This window comes from Patiria miniata, unplaced genomic scaffold (genome assembly GCF_015706575.1).
Source record: "Patiria miniata isolate m_02_andy unplaced genomic scaffold, ASM1570657v1 HiC_scaffold_17, whole genome shotgun sequence".
Taxonomy (NCBI): domain Eukaryota; kingdom Metazoa; phylum Echinodermata; class Asteroidea; order Valvatida; family Asterinidae; genus Patiria; species Patiria miniata.
In genome coordinates, this window is record NW_024037055.1 from 13,047,966 (window position 1) to 13,069,873 (window position 21,908).

A 21,908-nucleotide genomic window follows, 5' to 3' on the forward strand; every position below is an offset into this window, starting at 1 on the left:
AGTCAACAAAATCCGAACCCAAAACCCCAAAAATATATTTCATATTCAAAAACATATGTAGCACCAACAATAATGATGACTGGAAAGCCAATTTCATAAGCTACTTTTAGATGAAAAAAAATACTGAAATTGCTCAATCCGTTCAAAGAATATCACGGTTTTCATATATATCCACAAACAACATATCTCAGCTGTATCAATCAAGCTATGCACCTTTAACGTGTCTTCAGTATTAATGTACCATTGACCAAGTGAGGTAGACTACATGTAGATGAAATCAAGTGATTTTTTAAACCACTGATTCAATAGAATTGTTTCAAAAGCATGCATTTATCAATTTATTGAGTTTTGTAGATGATAGGTATTATAGGAACCTGTTAACTCCTTACTTATGGGTGTAAGGGTGCATGGGGAGATTAAGACACATTTTTAGACAAATCAATATTTTGAAAGTTAAACAAATAAAAAAAATCTGATTGAAATAAAATAAAATTGTCGTAATTTTTTTTTTTAATAAAAAATATCGCACACCCTGCGTTGGATTAGTCACAATGAAACAATGGAAATGTTAACGTATGAATAATAACTTTTGCCAGATTGAATGAATCTGTCATCAAAAAGTAAGACTTTCTTTGTCTAAAGAAAGAGTCTACTCAGTAAAAAAATTAATTCATTGGTAATTTTTTTTCCCTTCTTTCGGCAGGGTGGAGGGTATAGACCTGAACAAATCTAAAAGCAAAATTGTAACGGGAGTGATTTGTGTTAACAGAGAGATTTCCTCAGTGACATATTGTGGCTCCTTCATTAGAACCATTTAGAAATTCTCAAAGATCTTCCTATTAAAAGCTGCACATTGACAGATAAAGACGTGAAGCATAGACACTGTAGGCGTGGCACTGATGGTTATGTAGGACTTCTGCCTAAATTGGTCAGATTGCTGAATCCTTTCTTCATTATACACAAGACATGGTGACTCAGCAACATCATGCAAGTCCAGTACACTTCTATCAGTCAACTGTGTTATCTGTGTTGTCACCCATTACAAAGCTGGAAAGGTTAATATCTGGTTGTAAGATTCTGTTCAGCAATCTGCGATTGTTGTCTTGTGAAGCTGTCTGTATTATTTGTGAAGGCTTGTTTTCTTTCACGTCTGAGTGGTTTCTACACTTTCTGTTTCCCTTCTTGGGGGGAGGGGGGCTGGAGTTCCAACCATCTACCACCCTCTGACTTAACACATTCTGTTGTAAAGTCATCAGCTGTGAGAAGATCTTTCATTGACATTTTCATTTGAGTGTTTATAACACTGTGTTTTCCTTGGGAAAGCGAGTCCCGTTGTCATGTTTATGATGATTTGTGTTTCCCAGGAGGAGTGAGTCCCAGTCATCTACCACCCTCTGTCTGAACACATTCTGCCTATCAGCTGTGAGGGGATCTTTCCTTGAACATGCCTCTGTCTATCTCTGCTGGTTTGTGTTTCCCTGGGGGAGTGAGTCCCAGTCATCTACCACACTCTGTCTGAACACATTCTGCCTATCAGCTCCACATGTGTCTCGCTGTTTCTTCTGCTGTGTTTCTTTCCTGTACTACCTCTCATACATTTCAAGATCTTGTACTGACTCCAAGCCAATTCAATCACCCTCATCAACTGAAAGTCAACATTCCTTTGTCCCCTTAATGTCTCCCCGGCCCATACAGAAAGTCCCTTGGCCTTGTCAGGTTTGAACCCTTAGCTGCATCAACTGACTTGAACTGTCTGCTCAGATTAATCATTACAGTCAAATTTGGACCTTCCCACATTGATGGGGAAATATCCAGCACAAAGTGCTGGTTAGCGGTGACATTTTGTGAGTCTCATTGTCAAATTTTGTAAAAACAAGTAAAGATCTGCCCAAGAAAATGATTTCTGTATTGGCTAGTTTAACTGCACTTTGCACATTGTACCAAGGGGCTTACAAACAATGTTGAAATTTGTTCAAATGCTAGTTACCCAGGATATGTTTCAGAGAGGGAGATATTTGCAAGAACTATCTGTAGTCTGTGAATAATGAGGATCCTTATCTCTGTATTCCAGTAACTTGACTGTGACAGATGTAACAGTTGTAATTACTTGTAGTGTGGTCATTACTCTACGGTATGGTGATTGGGGATAACATGTACATGTAGAAATACAACCAGCCATTCTCATTAACTGTAATCATTGTACATTACATGATAAATTGTTTGTAAATATGCAGAGGTAATTTATATTTTTATATTTTTGCTATTTTTGTATCACTTGTTAAATGAATATTGCTGCAAAGTGCCTACTGACCTGATTGACCTGCAGTGTACAATCATTTCTGTAAACATTTCTGAAATACCTGTGTTTGTAAGTATTAATATTCGTCGTCTGTTTCGCCAGTGCACTTTTCTTATGAGTTTTACTGTGCTGAACATTATTTAATAATTTGTAATGTATGCAGGGCCCCAATGAAGGTTTTTTACAACTGTTTGGGCACAGCCTGGGTATAAAGAAATGGAATAAATAAATAAAAGAAATCAAGTGAGATGGCTTGACTTTTCAATCCTAGTAGGGTCTGTCTCAAATGCAAACAAAACTATGTGAATATTTGATATTGCTCATCTGAAGATTGGGCAAAGTGAGCCAGATTGTTCTATTTTTATAACTTCTATTTTGTATTAATATATAGCCTGATGTACTTTTTATAACAGCCAACTTGCCTTGCTTTTGTACCAAGTCATAAGAATCATGCAACTTGCCATCATTGGATCCAGTACAACTCAGATTTGTTATCTTTTTAATATCAGGAATCACATATTGCATGATGTACATTGTATAGTGTTTACAATGGGTCAGATGTTTGTTATTTCTAGATGAATGTTGCCTTTATTATGCACTGAATGCCCGCATCATTAGCATAATGCTGACATAGCAGGCTGACGTAGTCTAGTGTGGGTTTTTTCTCTTTGTCTTGTGTCACACACAATCAAGCAAAGGGTTTGAGTTAATGATACACAAGGTTTTCAAGCAAATCAATAGAATTCTTTTCTCAGTCATTTGTTGCTGTCAATGTAAATCTCTGATTGAGAAAAGGCTACACCAAGTTAGGACACGACATATATATGAAATTTGTCTCATGTAAGTTTTCTGTGATTGAAACAGCGAGCATGGATTTGATCCAATCTTTCAAAATGAGGATCGCATTGCTGTTTTGTTTTAGTTGTCGCCTTTTAATATTCATAAAAGTTTGAAAATGATACCTCAAATGATTTTGATGTTTTACAGTATTGAAGTGTTGGGTTTTTTTTGACTAAAGGTTGTTTGTTACTTCCTTTCTACAATACTCAAGAAATATTTTCTGTTGTCATTTTGCTTCATCTCAAAAGACAGTACTGAAATTTGTTCCTTCACAATTACTTTGTATTTATAGATACGTTTCGAGTGAAAGTCAAGTTTCATGTTTCATGGTCATTCCTGGTATGAAATTGATGTCGGTCAAAATAGAGGTTTTTGTGTGCATCATGCATTTTGATATTTGAACTAAGTTTACATCTGATAAGTCCCATTTAAAAGTATGGGATTGTTGTATGCAAATGTAGTTAAATAAAGACACTTTTGCAACTGATTGCTTGTTTGTTAACAGCTGTGTGTTTTTGTGTGTGTGTCAAGTTCTAAATATGGCTGGGGTGAAATTTACAATGGGAGCGACAAGTTAGAAGGGGAATTATTTGGTTGAAGAAAAAGGTAGATTAAAAGTTGCTTATTTGTTGCTGTATACTGCTGAATGTGCAGAATTATTTTAACGACCTAACCCCCCCCCCCTCCACTTCATCGATGTATATCAATTCTCTTAGGAACAGGAGCCAAAATTAATGAGAGGTATACAAATTATTAATATGAAGGCATTTTCCTTTCATTTTGCAAGCAAATATTTGTAAAGGGATGTGAAACGTTGGACTTCTGACGCTTGTTTTGATCCGCTAACATTATAATGTGAAGGAGACAAATCACACCACAATACAGAGGACCCCAAAGCCCTCTGTTTTGACCCCGCCCAGTCCGTGTTATTGAAAACTTTTTTGAATTCCGCCCTCTATTGCACGGATGTCAATGACCAACACCAGGAAATAAATCTGACGATCAAGTGATCAACAAGATTCTCGGCCCGCTAGTAAAGGTTGGAAAGTTTGTTCTTTTACCACATTTTACCATTAATTATATATTTAAAGTGATGATTATGGTTGGATATAGCATCGTGACAATTTTGATTCTTTTTAAAGATACAACTTTTGATTTTTCAGAGTTTTTTTGGCCCAAAAAATTGACCAACCCCAACTTCCCAAGTCAAGACAAGAGTTCGCTTGTATATCGTCAGACCCGTTCTAAAGCTACGCGCTCCTATTTCTGCGCACTCGCATATCAGCAATATTTTGCAAGGCGTGCATCCCGAAAAAAATGACAAACTTTCACTGGGATCTTATCTTTTGATGCACAAACTTTATACAGCAGCGGAAAAAAAATGTTGAAATTGAAGGCTTTACCGGGAATTCAGGCAAAAACCGAAAAACATTGGCTTTTTACAGCTAATTACTATAATACTAAGTACAAATGCATGCTTCCGGGCCAGCAAGTCGAATATGACCAAAAGGTGACCTTTCTTGGTCTCCCAATATCGTCAGTATTATAGTTAAGATGTCATAGATCAGAATTTTCAGTTTCTACAGTGGTGTAAAACTTACGGTGCAAGTAAAAAGACACATTTCTTATATTTTTTGGGCATATTTTTGGTCATAAGTTTTAAAATCCGACATCTTAAAAACTGTCTCTGTTGATTGGGATGATCAGAATAAAAATATCATTGGAATCTACATTCAATAGGTCAATATGTATAAAATGTATTCATTTATATGTAAATATAAGCCTTTGTATCAATCTCAAAAACAGGATGTTGAAAATAATTTTAAAATTATGAAAAATGTATTGGCATTAAAAAAAGGAAGGAAAAAAGAAAGGAAATATGTTGGAAAAGCTCAGGAATTATATTTTCCTAAAGCCAACAAATCTAAGTTATTAAAAAGAAGATAGTGGATATTTTGCCGGTGGTAATGACGGCAAACTAACGATTACTAAAGGTTTGCCGGCAGCAATCCATATCAACAGAGGGCGCTGTACTCTTTAAAATAGGGCTGAATTATAAGATGTATTAAATTCCCACCAAAAGTTGTGTAGCACGTTTGGTGTAATGGTTAAGCAAAGGCTCTAGTAAGCGGGATGACTCGCGTTCGATTCCGACCATACCACATTTTTAAGGTTTTTTTTCTCATCCCCAAATAAATAAGAATATTCTTCTTTTATTATTTTAACATGTCTCAAACATTTTTTGCAGAGTATTACATTTTCTTTTTCAGATTTGTGGCTCTGGAGGATTTTTTTTTAAAGGGAAATAAAGTCTTGTGAAATCTTGTGAATACGAGGTAACAACGATAATTTTGGCATGGAGCCAGACTAAAACTTGTCACCGGAAAATGTTTAAATACAAAAATACAGTAACTGCGCATGTTCAGTGCATATCCGGCAAACTAACGTTTACTAAAGGTTTGCCGTCTCCGGCAAAATATACACTGCCTAAAAAGAAATGTTTATTTTGAGTTACATGGCCCGGACAGCACATATTTTTCATGAAGTGTCCCCTGCGCAGAATTAGGCAGGATTCTTTTCTACAATGCCAAAACTGCACGCTTTGGAATTCCTCGCTTGTTGCCACAAATAAAGAGGTTTTTGCTTTGTTAATCGGTATGGTGGATGATCGTTAGCCAACAATTTCAGTTTTGTTGAGGAAAAGAGTGGTTGCTTTGCTATTTTTAAGCTACTTGGTTGTAAAGCCCAATATCCCTGCAAACAGCTGGCGCTGGGAAGGGTTGATGAGCTCAACGTTTACAGGTCTAGGCTCTATCATGCTCTATTGATATATTTTATATGAGAGTCCCAAATTTTCGGTCTAGCAGTTCTACAGCTGTTTAAGACAGCAGTTGGCGGCCAATTCGCACAAATGCTATCCGAAAACTTTCTCATAGAAATGCACACATTCCATAGCCTACCGGATAAAAGAGTAATGAATCAGCAATTTATCAGCATAATATGCCTGATGGCCTTAACTTGAGGCAGTTTTACTGCTAGGGGTATCCGATTGATTTTGTCTAGCTTTCTGTACTGCTATTGTGATAAAAGAAGTCATGAATGTCAACCAGTGCGTCAGTGGTGGATTCCATTATGTCCAGCCAGGTACAGTTTTGTATTAGACGCACAGTTGATGGCTTTTGATGGAATTGGTCCAGTTCCTAGTAAAAGATGCTAGGGAGTTAGGGTTAAGCTGACTTGTAAAAAGAATGGACTTGGTCTTTGTGTGAAGGCTAAACGATAACTGCAGTAATGCTTCACCAAGTGGGACGCGGTAATATTACTAATATTGTTAGCCAGGATAATGCTTCTCGTTTTCGAACTGATTGCGATGCCACCCAGGACTTGTGTAAAACTAAAGCATACTATCGGTTAAAGATCATGTGTAAATCTCATCAAATTTCTCATCGGTAGAGTTTTTCTACAACAGGTCAAGGAAGTCCAGCACCACAATAAAAATGTACGTTGATCGGAAACAGTTGTATGATGCCTCAGCACCCACGTGAAACACACAAGAGCTTTCTTGCAAATACAAGCTGGATGAGGGTATGCCACACTGGGGAGAATTCCTTTCATTTTAAAATCAATTGGATGCCACCCTTCAATTTTATAGAACTAAAGAAAGTTCATGTGTTTAAATCTCATCGAGTTTTCATGTGTAGTTTGTCCATAACATGTCAAGGAAGTCCAGCACCACATTCAAGAAGTATGCAGGGGTGTGAAATCTCAGCTATAAAGCTCATTTCAGCAGTTTTTGTTGTGGATTTCAGCTTTTTTCCCCTCACTTGCTGTGTACAAAAGTATAGGAGATTTTTACACCTTTTTTCAGCTGTTTTCAGCTATTTTTATCAGTGGTCACTCACACCCCTGAGTATTTCAATCGGAAACAGTCTTATGCCGATATACTACTGGGATTGTGGGTAATGACCACCTCTTTTCTCTCACCCTTGATAGATCTGGGTATTTTTAATAGCCTGCTGGTATTGAGCTTTTTTCCATACGCATTCATTTTATTTATACGAGTTTTAAATTTAAAGGTATCTGTAAGCCAAGTAACCAACCAATAGCGTTCCTCCCACAATAAACACCAGTTTTTCTTTCTATGTGTTGGTCGCTAGGCTCATAAAAATCTTCGAGTTTGGGTTCGCGGGGTAACTCGACGTTTTCTCCGGTCATTTCGTTGTAGTCATGGTAGTAACGCAACGCTTTGTCAACGTCGTAAAATGTTTGTTTAGAAACATTTTGCTTTCTGATACGTTCGTTGAGAAAATCGAGTCGTTTCGTTTGTTCTCGTTGCCACTGATCTCTGGCGGCCGAGAGTTGTTCTTCCGCTAAATCGTGTCTCTTACGCTCTTCGCTGCCATCATCCTTCAGACTTGAAAATAAAAAGTTTGAACCCAAAAAAGCTAAGGCGTTCATGATCGCACCTCCAACCATCATAAAAGCAGCTGACGCCATCTATTTAATGTATAAAGCCTTTTAAATTATTATTATAATAAATGATGGTAAACTTCAAAAACTGTATAATAGCCCGAGTGGTTATTGGAGACGTGAAAGCGCCGTCAACCATTTACACGAAAAAACCAAAATCAATAAAAAGGTAATCAGAGATCGGCTTAAAAAACAAGCAATTTCGCAAATTTATCTACCGGGTCCTGTGTATGTACCCAGGCCTACGAGTACATTGCGAGAGTTTGAAACACCAAACGACTTTCACCAAATAGATGTGCTATACCTACCCTGGGATAAAGTAAAATGCAAGAATTATGAATACTCTTTGACGGTTGTCGACGTTGCGAGTCCATACCACGAAGCAGAACCTTTGGTTTCTAAAACGGCGGATTCCACCAGAGATGCTATCATCAAGATTTACGCGAGATCTCCTTTGAGTTACCCCAAAACGTTGAGAGTAGACACTGGTACTGAATTTAAAGGCGCATTTAAAAAATGGATGGCCTCAAAAAACGTCGCGATTATCGTAGGTGAACCAGGAAACCACCGATCGCAGGGTATCGTAGAAAGATTTAATCGAACGCTAGCCGAGAGACTGTTTGGACATCAGTACGCTCAAGAAATGTTAAATCCCGAGAGTAGAAACACGCAATGGGTCGAGCGATTACCAGGCGTGATCAAGGCTATAAGCGATGAAATGACAAGATGAATAGCTAAAGCGCCATCAGAGGCGGTTAAACTAGAACAGGTCCGACAATCGCCGGCTAACCCCTTTAAAACAAAAGAGCAGAATTAACCGCAAGGCGCTATGGTTAGATATTTATATTACCCGAGTGAGCAAGAGGGGGGTACTTCGAAAAGAGCCACGGATCCCATTTGGAGCATAGACATCTTCAACGTGGAAAAAAGAACAAGTCAATTTAAAATGATAAACGGTAAAAAAGTCACAACTCCTACTCTTTATTACCTTTAAAACGGCTCAAAAAGGAGTTTTGTGAGACAAGAGCTTCAAGTCGTCCCCGAGGACACGCAATTACCGCTGTAGTGACCAAAAGCCAGCGTGTTTATACCGTCCGGTAAAATGTACCTCTTTGTGTCCAACGGACTCAACGATAGTTTGTTTTGAGATACGGTGTAAAGGATGTGATTTTCCGATCTAATGTGAGTCATGGTTTCGTAATGAGATTTCTTGTTTAAGATGCAGTTGTAATAGTGTTGGTGTTTTAATTTTTTAGAGGTGACCGATTTTGTGACACCCTTGGCTTTTTTCAGGTTGATGTCAGCGGTTAAAATGGAGTACATTTTAGGTCTTATACAAACGACTTCTTTGATTATTTTACCTCCAAACTCGTCTTTAAATTTATCGATCACTTTCTTATTGGTTGGGTCGTACAAAGGATGATCCGTCAGATAATTCGAAAGGTCGTATTGTTGCCCATTTTGCTGCATCATATCTTTGTATACGTCGTCCGTGTGCACTACGAGTACCAAACTGTCTGTATCTGTGTACATCAACCTGATTTTCTCTTTGTACTTGTCTATCAAATGGTTGTAATAAGAATCGTACATCAGCGTCTTAGATAGATCTAAGATACTCACTCCGCAATAGATCGGTTTGTTTAACACGGTTTTAGTCTTGTACTTTTCGACAAATGACAATTTGCATTCTGAAAATGACGTCGTTTTGTAGCTCGCTTTCTGTATAATTTTTTTGTATTTATCTCGATCGTCATCGTTACTGTCTCTGAGAAGGTAACCGTCAATCCGGTTTCTGACGCTTTCCATCGTCTTTAATACCAAACACGCTGTTATTCATGAGCTTAAAAAAGTCTTACTCAAAATCAGAAGTCGCCTTTGTTCGGAGTTGCGTGTTTTTGTTGATGTAAGATGCCATCCAAGGGGCTTGTTTAAATTGCAGCACTCGATGGACCTTTTTAAGTTTCAAGCCGAGTTTGAGATACAACTGCAACGTGACGTATTGCAAAACATATTTTTGTTTAGGATTAAGGGTAGACGTTAATTTTTGCACGTTGCTACTAGGTTCGGTATCCAATAACTCGTTTTGATAATCAGACATCCATTCTTTTGGTATGACGATATTTTCTGGCGCTAGGGGATAATCGTTGTGCAGGTCGTGGAGATTGTCCGGGTAATCGAGGTCTACTTCAAAGCAGTAACCGGTGTTTGACGTTTTCCTGAGAGATAATATCTTGGACTCGGTAAACGTTTTTGTAGACGCCCATTTAAAGTCTTTGTACGGCAGGTATTGACTCATGGCCCAGCCGTACAGATTGTTTGCATCGAGGTAGGTGATGTAACTCGACGGCTCGTTTGGATTATGGTCGGGTAGGTATTTGTTGTTGGCTTTGTGGTATCTCATACCACCCACGCTCGAGATACCACCTCTTTTTGCCTTTTCAAAAAATAAATGTTTGTCTATGTCTTGCAATAATTCGAGTTTAACTTGCGAGTGTCTTAACAAGGCATCCCACGACAATCCTGGTGCTGTGTAGTAATTAGCCGGATCTAACGCGTAGTTTGTAATACACGTTTGCCTAAAGTTTTCAAATACGCAAGCCAGTAATAACGTATCAGTAGTGACGTACAAATCGTGATATTCCCCCCATGTTTTTAATTTTAAACTCGTTCCACGTCAGTTTAGCTCTGTCGTAGTCCTCTCGCCATATATTTTCGTCTTTTAGGCTGCTGTAAAATTGTTTGATGGGGGGTAGGCTGGTCTCTTGAAATCTGTCAAACAAGTCCATGTATTCATATGGAAAAACTCCTTTTTGTAACAACGAGTCGATGTTTTGACGATTAAAATGTTCTCTGAGTAGTTTAAACGACTCTCTTGGACAAGCTTTAGATAATCTATCCAACGAAGACGCCATAAAATTAAACGAGTCTATAAATCGCATATTTCCGATCGAAAACGAAATATACTTTTCCGAATTTCTAGTGATAACTTGTATTTCCTTTTCGTCATCGTACTCTGAAATACTCTGCATGATCAAGTGAGCGTCGTAATTTTGCAGATTGTGAAAGACGACCGGTATGGGGGTAAAACCTGGTTTAACTTGTAATTTTAGATTGCAGAAGGCGTGCGCGGCACCTCTATATCTACCCGTGACGTGGCAGTGATCTCTCACCTTTCTAAATTTGTTGATTTTCTTTTTGCATTCGAGACATTTAGACTCGATAAATCCATTTTTGTTTTCGTACTGATGTTCTTTTATTTGTTTTGCTGTTTTTGGTTTTTTGGTTTTCTGGCACTGACAGTTGCTCGAGTAATTGGGATAAATTGGTTTTTCGCAAATCCAACATGTGTTTGTTTTTTCATGATGTTTTTTATCTCGCTCGTTAAATTTCATGGGTTGGGGTTTTTTAAATATGAAATTTATGTCGCTTTGTATTTTTAACATTTTATTTACAAACTTTGATGCAGCATCTTTACCTCTATAAGTCTCTTGATACGCATTGGTGCCGTCACATCTAACTACTACCAACGAGTAACTGCTAGCTTTGTGAATGTTTGTCTTTTGCGTGTTGTTCTTTTTATCGTCCAAGTTTTTTTCTAATATCGATTCAAAGTTGGCATAAACTACAAACGGTGCTTTTTGTTTAAACCTGTATTTTTTAAATTCTAATATTGGCACATCGTTTTCGTCGACTATCCACTCGTTATTTACATATTTTCGCTTAAGCGGTAGGAAATACACTCTTTAACGGATGTGTATCTATGCCATTACAATCGGTCATGTGTCTATCTAATTTTACTTGCATTCTATAATGACACAGGCATCTTCGACAAAAATATTTCTTACTTTTATGTTTTGTAACGTAGTAAATCAATCTCGAAAAATTATTTATCCAGCAATAGTGATGCTTGTCGCCCTCAGAAAACAAAAACAGATCGATAGGTCGTGACTCTGCTTTGTAGTTTTTAGACACGTATAACGGATATATTTCCCCCTCATAACCGTATACGTTTATCGTTAAATTATTTTGTCTTTCTATCTTTGGTATCTGGTCGATCGGTGTTGGAAAGTCTACGCCTTTAAATTTGAGTCCGTCGTCTTTGGTGTATACAACAGGTTCTTCTTTATGAATTTTATATTTAGGATCGTTTTTTTATTTTATTTTTTTACTTTATCCGTATACAACCCAAGAGCAGCTCTCAAACACCATCTCAAACACTCGTCGTCTTTGTTTTTAATGTTAATCATCGCCGTTTTCTGTTTGATACATTTTGGTAGGTCAATATAAGAACTACCCCTCACGGGGTTAAACCTGTTGATGTTGATATACAACGCCATTATCTTTTTTAAAACCCAACCCGATCCTTGATTCGTATACCTTTCATCCTTTCTAAATATCTGGTCGATGTCGTCTTTTAAAACCTGTTTTATTTGACTTTGATTTAAAACGACTCTCTGATCGTTTCAATCGTACCATCCGGTTTGGTTTTTTCGTATTTTATTTTGATTGTGAGCTCTACTTTTAAACCTCTTAGCTCTCTCAATTCTGACTTGATTTTACTTACAATTTGATCTTTGTGCGTATCAAAAAACTTGACTAAATCGTCGTTAAAAAGTCTAGGAATCAGTTCCCAGTTTCTAAAGTTGTTTCTAAATCTCCTCGTGGCTCTAAACTCAGCCTCTTGAAAATCCTCGGGTTGCCTAGAGTTTTGAATCGCCGAGAGTAAATCTTTTTTCAAAAATCGACCTTTATAACCCGACGGGTTATTTTCCAGATCGTAATCATCTACAATCTGTTTGAGCTCATGAAGCGTCTTTTTCCTCAAGTTTTTAAATTGAGCTTCATAGTTTTTTATCCCGTTGATGTAGACTTTACGCGTAAGAGCAACATTTTGATTTTCTGGTATATTATATCGCTGGACGTAATCGCGCAGCGTCGCTTTATTCCATCTAGAGAATCCCTTAACGATTGGCCTAATCGTATCCATCATTTATATATATCAATATAATTTTTTTTTTAAATTTTTTTAAGAGGTCAGACTTTTAGATTTATATTAAAGCAATCAGACTCACCGGCTGGTGAGAGAGAGATATTGACATTTTGGCGCTCCATACCTTTTTGCTCATTTTATACTATCCATACCATCGGCGCTCCATACCTGACACGGTCATAGCCTTCACCTGCCACATCACACAAAAGACTTGCGACCCCGTTCTAGTTCATGACTGTGTTCTGTTAAAAAAATATGCAAGGTAACCGACCTTGACTGCCTATTGTACTCGGGTTGTATAGCTTATAGAAAAGTTATACATGTCACTACTAAATTTAGCTTTGGAAATTTCCAGAAATTCTTTCGCAATTCAGTATTTCCGTGTCATTTCAACATGATATGTCGATAGGTACGGATGTCAACGCTCAACCTGCAGTCACCAGCCAAAAGGTAAATTGTTTTTAACATTAAAGTCTGGCAATAATGTAGGTTTTCATATTGATTTTGTTTTCTATAAAAACCTATACTACACAATCACTAAAAGTCTAGCCACCCATTAGTGTATGTGATGTTTCTGATCAAACCATTGAGTGTAAATGCTTATTTTTCCTCTAATGTTTCAGATGATGACTACCCATCGCAACCTGTGAAAAAGAGGTTAGGCGGCTTTATAACTTTGCGTCGGGTTTATCGCACGAGCAAGATTTTTTCAAAGTACCGCTAATACCATTTTTTAGTGTAAAAACCTCGAGATATTTCTTAAAAAGTAACTTAAAAGTGTACCATTTTGATGTATCTCTATGATATAAAAATTGGCCAAAACGCTTACTCACTTAATATAATTATGATGTCATAAGGGTATCGATAGTTCGCCTCTTAATACAACGATGATGTCATAGGGGTACTAAAGTAACATGTTTTTAATAAATTTCAAACTTTGATTTGTAAACCTAAGAAAACGTTATTTGTTTATTTATTTATAAGTGACTGTAGACTCGCGCACCAGTCGCTGTGAGTCTGTGTTGAGATCTCCAAGAGGGTGACTGTAAATGGTAGCAGACCAGTAAATAAACTTCCATAGACCCCAATGGTAAATGCTCCCACTTCAAAAATTCGGGAGTACTCACTACTCTCCAAGGTGTTCGAGACACACATCAAATTAAAGCTTATTTCATCATCTTTCATTTTCTTTTCAATTTTCGGGGGGTCAACTGATGACTTTTAGGAGAAATTTCCATCTGAAGATGATCACCCCTGAAAATAGTCCTGAAGCCCATCGCCATTTTGAAAAACGATGCCTACACTCCATTGCAAAGTAGAGCGCTTTTAGGGTCCAAATTACATCAAAATTACACAGAACTGCAAGCTCCCAGTCCTGTGCACGGCTTCCACCCATATTTTTTACAAACCCTCAAGTTCATGGCCCACAGCATGCTCAAATACCGAAGATTTTGAGGGCATGCAAATCGTGATTTGGCCGGCGCAGGCAATTTCGGACCGATTTACTGGTCTGCACCCTATAAAGAAGCGAGGTTTTGAGAAATTTCCCCAAACCACTTATACGGCATGAGGAAGGATGGATGACTCATATTTCATCAAAAAATTGCAAGAAAAAAAATCTCTGACTGCGATTTCTGGCCTGAAAACAAGCCCTCTGTTTGCGGCGGCCTTACTGCAGGGCGCTCCCAATGGGCGTTAATTGAGTTTTTGCTCCTTCCGACCCCAAATTACCCCCCCCCCCCCTTGTTCGCTCGAAATTGCTGTGATCGGACGACAGTCCATCGGCCCTATTCAGATTTTGGGCGCATTTGTTGTGGAACCGCCATTGGAGACCCCTTTTGAAATGCTGCCCCCCCCCAGGTTTCGCCCCCCCGAAAAAAAAACACTCCGCAAACATTTGACAACAAACGATGGAAGGCGCCATTTTGAAACTATAGGTAGCAGACCAGTAAATAAACTTTCATAGACCCCGATAGTAAATGCTCCCACTTCAAAAATTCGGGAAAAATACTCACTACTCTCCAAGGTGTTCGAGACACACATCAAATTAAAGCTTATTTCATCATCTTTCATTTTCTTTTCAATTTTTGGGGGTCAACTGATGACTTTTAGGAGAAATTTCCATCTGAAGATGATCACCTCTGAAAATAGTCCTAAAGCCCATCGCCATTTTTTACACAGAACTGCAAGGGGAATCATTGGGGAGGGGTAAAGTCTGGTACCTGCCCCCCACTCCTATGGCAAAGTCTGGTACCCTCCACTTATACCTACTCGTTACAAAGTAGATTGTGTATCATTAATCATTTGTTGTCTTTTCTTTTGATTGGTAGATATTGATTGTGCAGTCTTTTGGGTTGTTGATGGGTACGTGTCCAGAGCCAGATGCATGTATCTGTTGCATTAAAGGTAGGGTAGATCATTTGTCATTTTGCATTTTATTTTGAACAACAAAAGTACTCAAATTCTAAAGACGGGTCCTGATGAAGCTCTGTGAATACTACATATTCCAAGAAAAGAAAATTCTAGGATCTCAGTTTCAATTCAAAAGTGGCCACGTCATGTTTTGAATTGCGCCCAAAATCAGCATCCAGGACACATTCTCATTCAGCTGATAGCAGCTACGCAGTGTCACGTACTGAGCTAACGAATAAATAGCAACCGCGCGCCCGTGTGCCTCGTGTCAACTCTTGTGTGTGCACCTATTCAGGGATTTGCCAAATTACGAACCAACTACTAACTGAAATTTCCAACATTGCGTCACTTGACGCATCATTTTTTTTTTATTGTTTTCTTCACAATGACAGCATGCCAGAAAGAATAATTTCACTAGTTTGCTATCTTTAAACCAAGTAAGGTTTTCATCAATAATTTTGTCAGTTTACCTTTTGGATAGCTGCAATAAGGTGTTTCACGGTAATATGCGCCATTTGTTTGTGGGGCAAAAAGAACATAGGTTGCTAGATGCGGGCACATTTTGGAATGAACGCATAATGACTTGGAAGCACCAAACTTTTCCATTGACGATATGTACAAAGCAATGCGTGTAAAATTGCCCCGCGGGCAAGATGGCGCATAGTACCGTGAAACACCTGATTGAGCTACATGTACATGTACCAGTACCTTTAAAGCTGACTGTCACTACTGATTGACAGAGCTCTGCAAATGATATCATGCCTGAAAAATGGGAATAAAATGTCTGTCATTACACAACGTCAAATCCCCTTTGACCATCTGATTGGCGGTCATTGATCACATGACTTCATCCCAACCCAAGGCCTGGCCACACCACAAAAACAGAAGTTTCATCCAGTGGTAAATAGAAGTTCCACTGCATGGTCACACTATTGTACTCTATAGACTGGCAATGACTAGTGCACGTCTGTACAATCCGAGGGACTGTGAGTGATCCGAAGGCCGAGGGATATAGGACCCTCTTCTGGTCTCTCACAGGCCCGAGGGGGGCATTGACATGCACTAGTGAGTGACCAAATTATGCCACATGAGTTTTATAACACACCTCTGTCCAAAATATAAAATAAGAGTTTTTAATTTGAACTGTTTTAATGCAACAATTAACTCACTCGGAGTTAAAAACCAACTGGTTCTTTTCAGAACGACACAACTCACAAAGATATCATTCCCATGGTGTTGCAAACCTCCCATTCATTGATCATGTCCGCAATGCTCACCATGTAAACCTACGGTCTCATTTGACTCATAAGCAATTCAACAATAAGCAATTAAACGCAATACATGGAAGTTGAAACAGAGGGTAATGTAACCAGTCAAAACATTTGAATATAGTGCCCTGTCGGGCACTATACATGTAAAGTCATGTCATCCCATGTCATACCTGGGTCGCAGCCTTATATTTGTTCCAGAACTGTGCTATCTCTTTACCAACGATGCATACGCTTTACATGCGTACCGTGGAGATCACAGTACAAGTAAGGAAAGTTGTGCCAGTCTGTTACATGTACATATGACATACATTAAAATGGTGACCGGTGGGGCTGACTTATTATGACGACTTATGTGGCAGCCGCCACTTAGTTTCTGGCGGCCGCCACATATAAGTGGCAGTGACTGTACAAAAAGATATTTTCACACGCACCCAAAAAATATATTCACACTCATTGAGTGGCACTATCTGTCTTCCGTATGTTCGCGTCCCTCAGTTGCAGATGCTTTTCGCCGTGACGCTTTTTGAACCGTCATGACGTGCTTAGGTTGTTTGCGTATCTTCTACTTGCGCGTTGCATTTAGAGTACGCTTTAAAATTCAATCCATCTATTTTGATTGTGTTCTACAAACACGCACATAAAATCAAAATGTCTGCGCCCAGAGCGGCTTCAAAGCATCTCCACACGCAAAAATGAGGAGTTACATGTAGCGCTCTTGTAATTTAATATACATGTAGCTCTATGCACTAGGCTTTACTCTGGAAATTACGCGCGTGCGATGTCTCGAAGCGCGTCTAGCATGTCTAGTTCACGCTGACGCAAGTTTCACACACTAGCCTATAGATCTTAGTGAAACACACGTGACCGCGTTTCAGCCAACCAGGATAAAGAACAAGCAGGAGGTGTTGTAAATGTATATATAGCCATGTTCATGGGTCCAGTCATGGCTGTGTTGTGGTTTATCATGTTTATTGTGTGCTTGTGCCGATCAGCCAATCAGATTATTCCTCAATTATTCGACATGTTCGAAGAATAATCTGATTGGCTGATCGGCACAAGCACACAATACAGCCGTGCATGACAGTTCAGTGGCACTGGACAGTTTTTCTGAAGAAGCCACCGAAATCATCAACATTTTTCATATTTTAGTAATTTCTATTCTGTTTCAAGTCGATCATTGGCTTCGTGAATGACATGACTGAGTGCAAACTATGACGTATGTTTAATGGAATCTGGGTTGGGATACTACAAAATAATAGGAAAAAAATAACCATTTTGTGGAGGCCATCTTTTTAGGGTCTCTTACAATCTCACATAAATTTAAGACGTAGTTTTGTCTCCAGCGTTACATGTGAATTCCTGATGAGCATGTCAGCTGGAGCTACATGTACTTAAGCTAGGCCAGCCCCAAGAAAGAGCTACTGACAGGATTGAGGTCGTGTTTTTACGGGCCCCCCAGCTTTAGCTTAGCCCCATAAATGTGGCCAATTTACTGGACAACCTCCGTCAATATAGGCCACACCTGCATAATATACCCAAACATTAAGGACTTTGTAATAATTGGATTTTTGCATTCAAACTTTGTTTGTAGTTTATTTCATCCTCTTAAGCAATCTGCAATGGAAAAGAAGTATCTGCTTGCTCAGACGTCTACTTTTCGTGTAATTTCCAGGCTCATTTGCACTCGTTTTTATATCTTTAGTCAAGGCACACGTGGCAACCCAGACCTGCCACGTCCACTCCGTGGTCTTTTTTTGTGCTAGCATTGGACCTTACGTGTGCATTGCGCGTGATCTTTTCGATGTTGGAATTTAGATACAAACGTGTGCAAACAAGCTTGGAAATTACATGCAAAGTAGACATCTGAGAAAGCAGATACTTCTTTTGCATTGCTAGTAAGGGTGTGTGTGCTTCTAACACGTAAATAAACTACAAAGTCTACTCTCAGCTCAGTCTTTTATAGTTTCTACTAAATTAGAGTCAAGGGTGTTTTTTATCATTCAAAAATCGGACTTCAGAAAGAATTTCCATACCTGGACATCACTTGACTTTAGAAAAAATTCTAATTGTTTTCTTAATAGGAAATGCTTCAATATTTTCCTAGCCCAGGTGGACTCCCTTATTACCGCAGTCGTAATAATCACATTCATCCCAATCCACACTCCACAGACTGGCCACTTGCACAAAAACAGAAGTTTAATGCAGTGGTAAATTTAGTTCCACTGCACGGTCACACTATTTATTACACTGGTCAGTTTATTGTATAGGCATTGCGAAGTCTTTAAAAAATGTTTGTACTTGATGTGACGTGCAGGAAAAAATGCATGAGGGCATATAGGGCATGCAGTCTTCAAAGTACGCATCATGTAGGCCCTTCAGGCTGGAGCACGGCCTGTGAGACTCTTCAGTGTTTGTCTTCAGTTACACCCTCTGAGTTTGCAAACTGTTAAGGTTTTTGCTGGCTTATTTCAGGTTTCTCATTAGATGGCTTAACCGAACCGACCTGACCCCAAAATCGTAAAGGCAAACCAAAACCAAGCCAAGCCGACCCGACTGAAATGATGGGAAAACCGACCGACCAAATCCGAACCGAAGTCGCTTTGGGTACGGGTTGGTTTCTGTTTTATGTCAGGTTTGCACAACAAAAAGGCATTCCTAAGTTTTCTTTGGTACATGTAGCACAATTAAGCCATGTGCATTGGTCAAGGACAATAAATTATGGTAACAGCAATTGTTCAGGTCCCACCAACACTAACCAATCACAATTGTTCTACTTGGCCTTATACATGTACATGTATAGTCGGACTCCCTATTATCGCGGCATCCCTATTATCGCGGCATGGGAAATTTCTCTTTTTACAGTGTCAAAACTCCTTCAAGTGGCGATTTTTATCCAGTTCACCAGTCATCAAGGATTTTCTACCGAGTTGTATAAAAAGGACGATTAAAAAATGTTGTGTCTTTCGGGACTTTTAACGATTTTAATAAATATTAACGTTTTCCAAAACTTGCAAAATTTTCCCTCACCGTGTCTGCTAAAAGGTACCGTTTGTATTTTAACATAAATCTTTAATTGCGCTCTGTCCATGAAAGTTCCATTGTCTGGTTCCCATTCTTCAGCTGCAAATGTAAAATAACAACTTTTACGAGATCAAAATAAGCACCGCGCGTTAGCGAAAATAAAACGGCACACCGTGTAAAGTGAATGGCACCCTCAATCGCCGATCAGTAGACTTGCCTCAGGGATTTGTGTTCTCCTTTCGGGGGAAGGGCAGGGTCTTAAGAAATCATCCTGCAGACATTTTGTCTTTAATCAACTTGAACGTTACAGGGAAAATATCAGACTTTATTCAGGGGGTGTTTTGGTCAAACATAAACTATGAACAAAAAAGTTGGGATCATTATAAAAACCACTTCCCGCATACCGCGATAATAGGGAGTCCACCTCCGTTCGCACACGCCGCGCATGTCTATTTTCACAGGCATCATATACGGAATAAACCACACCACCCGTCAGATTTCTTTATATTAATTTAAAAAGGAAGAGTTATACTACACATAAGACAGGACAATTCTGGAAGGTTAGTGGGCAATCTCTATTCCGAACGAGAAAAGTGATAAGTACCGCGATAATACGGCGTTCCATCCTACATGTAACTGGTACCCCAAAATTGTTTCTTGTTTTAATTTCTAAAGTACATGTACATTTCTTTTTGGAAAAAATGTCCCTTCAGTAGTCTGGTTGCTTGACTTGAGAAAATGTGTAGAAACAGAGATGCTAGGTACTAGATGTTTCTTTTGACACAGTTAATTGATGCAGCTGCAGTACTAAAGGGATGTTGGACTGGTTCCGTGTGCCAGTCTATTTTCTTGTATTGCATATGTGCGTTTCTACTATCTTAAGGTTTGGGATTATCATACACTGTATTGAGAGTCCCAAATCCATGAAATCTTCAGACTACGATGGGTGGGCCCATGCAGCTGAAGTTTGGACAATCTATACATATGTTGGGATGGTCCCAACTATAAGCTGCACTGTGTTAAACTATCCTTAGATTTGGGATTATCATACACAGTATTTAGAGTCCCAAATTTTCAGACTAGGATGATGGGTACAGATTAAGTTTTACCCGCAATTCCCTTTTTTATTAATCTGTTCTTTTTTCCGGCTTAAAAAAAAAACACTGGAAAAAGAGAAGAAAAACTGTGAAAATGCGTTGATTTTTTACCTCGTTAGCGCTCTCGAGTTGAGTACAGGCCTTGGGCACGCATGGCACAACGTTGTTCATTGAAGTCAGGTAGTCTTAAAAACAAGTCTATTGTTGTTGCCGAGCCTGCATGCGATACAGGCGGTCAACGTACTTGCACTCAGTATACAACGGCGCATGCGTCGAAATCAAGTCTATCATTTCAGTTATCGGTGGTTTCCGAGCGCAGTGATATACATGTATGTGAATAAAAAAAACGCTGGGTACCAACCATGTTTTCGTCACGTCATGTACACTGTACACTGACAGTGTTGTGGAATGGTGCATGTTTCGTCTAGAAAACGTTGGAAATTCGGGTAGGCCAAATAAAAAATAGGAAAATTCAAAGTGATTGAACGAACCAACAGCTTAGACATATTAGAGTTAAAGGCCACAGCAGCAAAAAAAATAAATAAATGGAACTGGGTTTAGCTACAAGAGAAAGATGACAACGGGGACTTTGTGTCAGAGTGTCTTTTTCACAAAAAATAGAATTCCGTTTTTTCCAAGCAGCTGTTCCGGTTTTTTCAATCAGACCCTGTTCCCTGTTTTTTTTCAAGCAGACCCTGTAGCATCTCTGGTTGGGACCATCCCAACATATGTTGGGACCAATAGCCAAATTGGGGTGTAACATATGCGAATTAAGCCTATCAGAAACCAAACATTTTTTAAAGCTTATCACAATCAAGAGAATTTTTGTGAATCCCTTTTGAGACATCTGTTTCATACCCATGAACATGAATATAATGCCAGTACTGGCCAATCAAGTTGTCAAGCTCCATGCTTCTACTGTGACCAATTTTGTTGTTCCACTGAGCCCGATGACTGGAACCTGGTAATAAATTTTGAGATTATACCTTCTTTTATTTTCAAAGTTTGAAAACTTTTCAAGTTTATGTACAAATTGTTTCTCATAATCCACGCTTTGATTTGTTAATAGATGAATTATACAATGATCAATTTTAAAATACTTTAAAGCACGACTGGCTCACTGCCCCAATTGGTTTGTGCATAAACTGTATTGGTTGGTTGTTTTCTGTACCCATGGTGCAATGTGAATGTCAATCAGGTTTATTGAGAGTCCCAAATGCTCAGACTATAGGCTTGCCCTGCCATTTGCCTTGTCAGTGATCGTGGGTGCGTTCACAAATCTGTTAAAATATTCCAAAGTTAATCCACCAAAGAATGAAACGTGACACAATTTTTTCCTTAATCACTGACAAACAGGACTTCCAATTGTGGGCCGGTGATCCAAAAAACCATGGATGCACAATCTGAAGCAGCCTGCCAACGGCCTGATGACCCTACCACGATGCAACAATCTGCAGCAGCCAGCGAAGAAACTGATGTCCCTACCACGATGCAACAATCTGCAGCAG

The 21,908-nt window shown here is 38.8% G+C and overlaps 1 long non-coding RNA gene across 3 annotated transcripts; it reads left to right on the forward strand.

The window, feature by feature from the left end:
• Positions 1-4,140: 4,140 nt before the first annotated feature.
• On the forward strand, positions 4,141-21,848 carry LOC119723886. Of its 3 annotated transcripts, XR_005270597.1 has the most exons (4): positions 12,697-13,049; positions 13,223-13,256; positions 14,930-15,005; positions 21,757-21,848. It is a non-coding gene; the product is annotated as an uncharacterized LOC119723886 (long non-coding RNA). The 3 variants fall into 3 exon arrangements; XR_005270598.1 differs by lacking the exons at positions 12,697-13,049; positions 13,223-13,256 and adding an exon at positions 4,141-4,178; XR_005270599.1 differs by lacking the exon at positions 13,223-13,256.
• Positions 21,849-21,908: the final 60 nt, after the last annotated feature.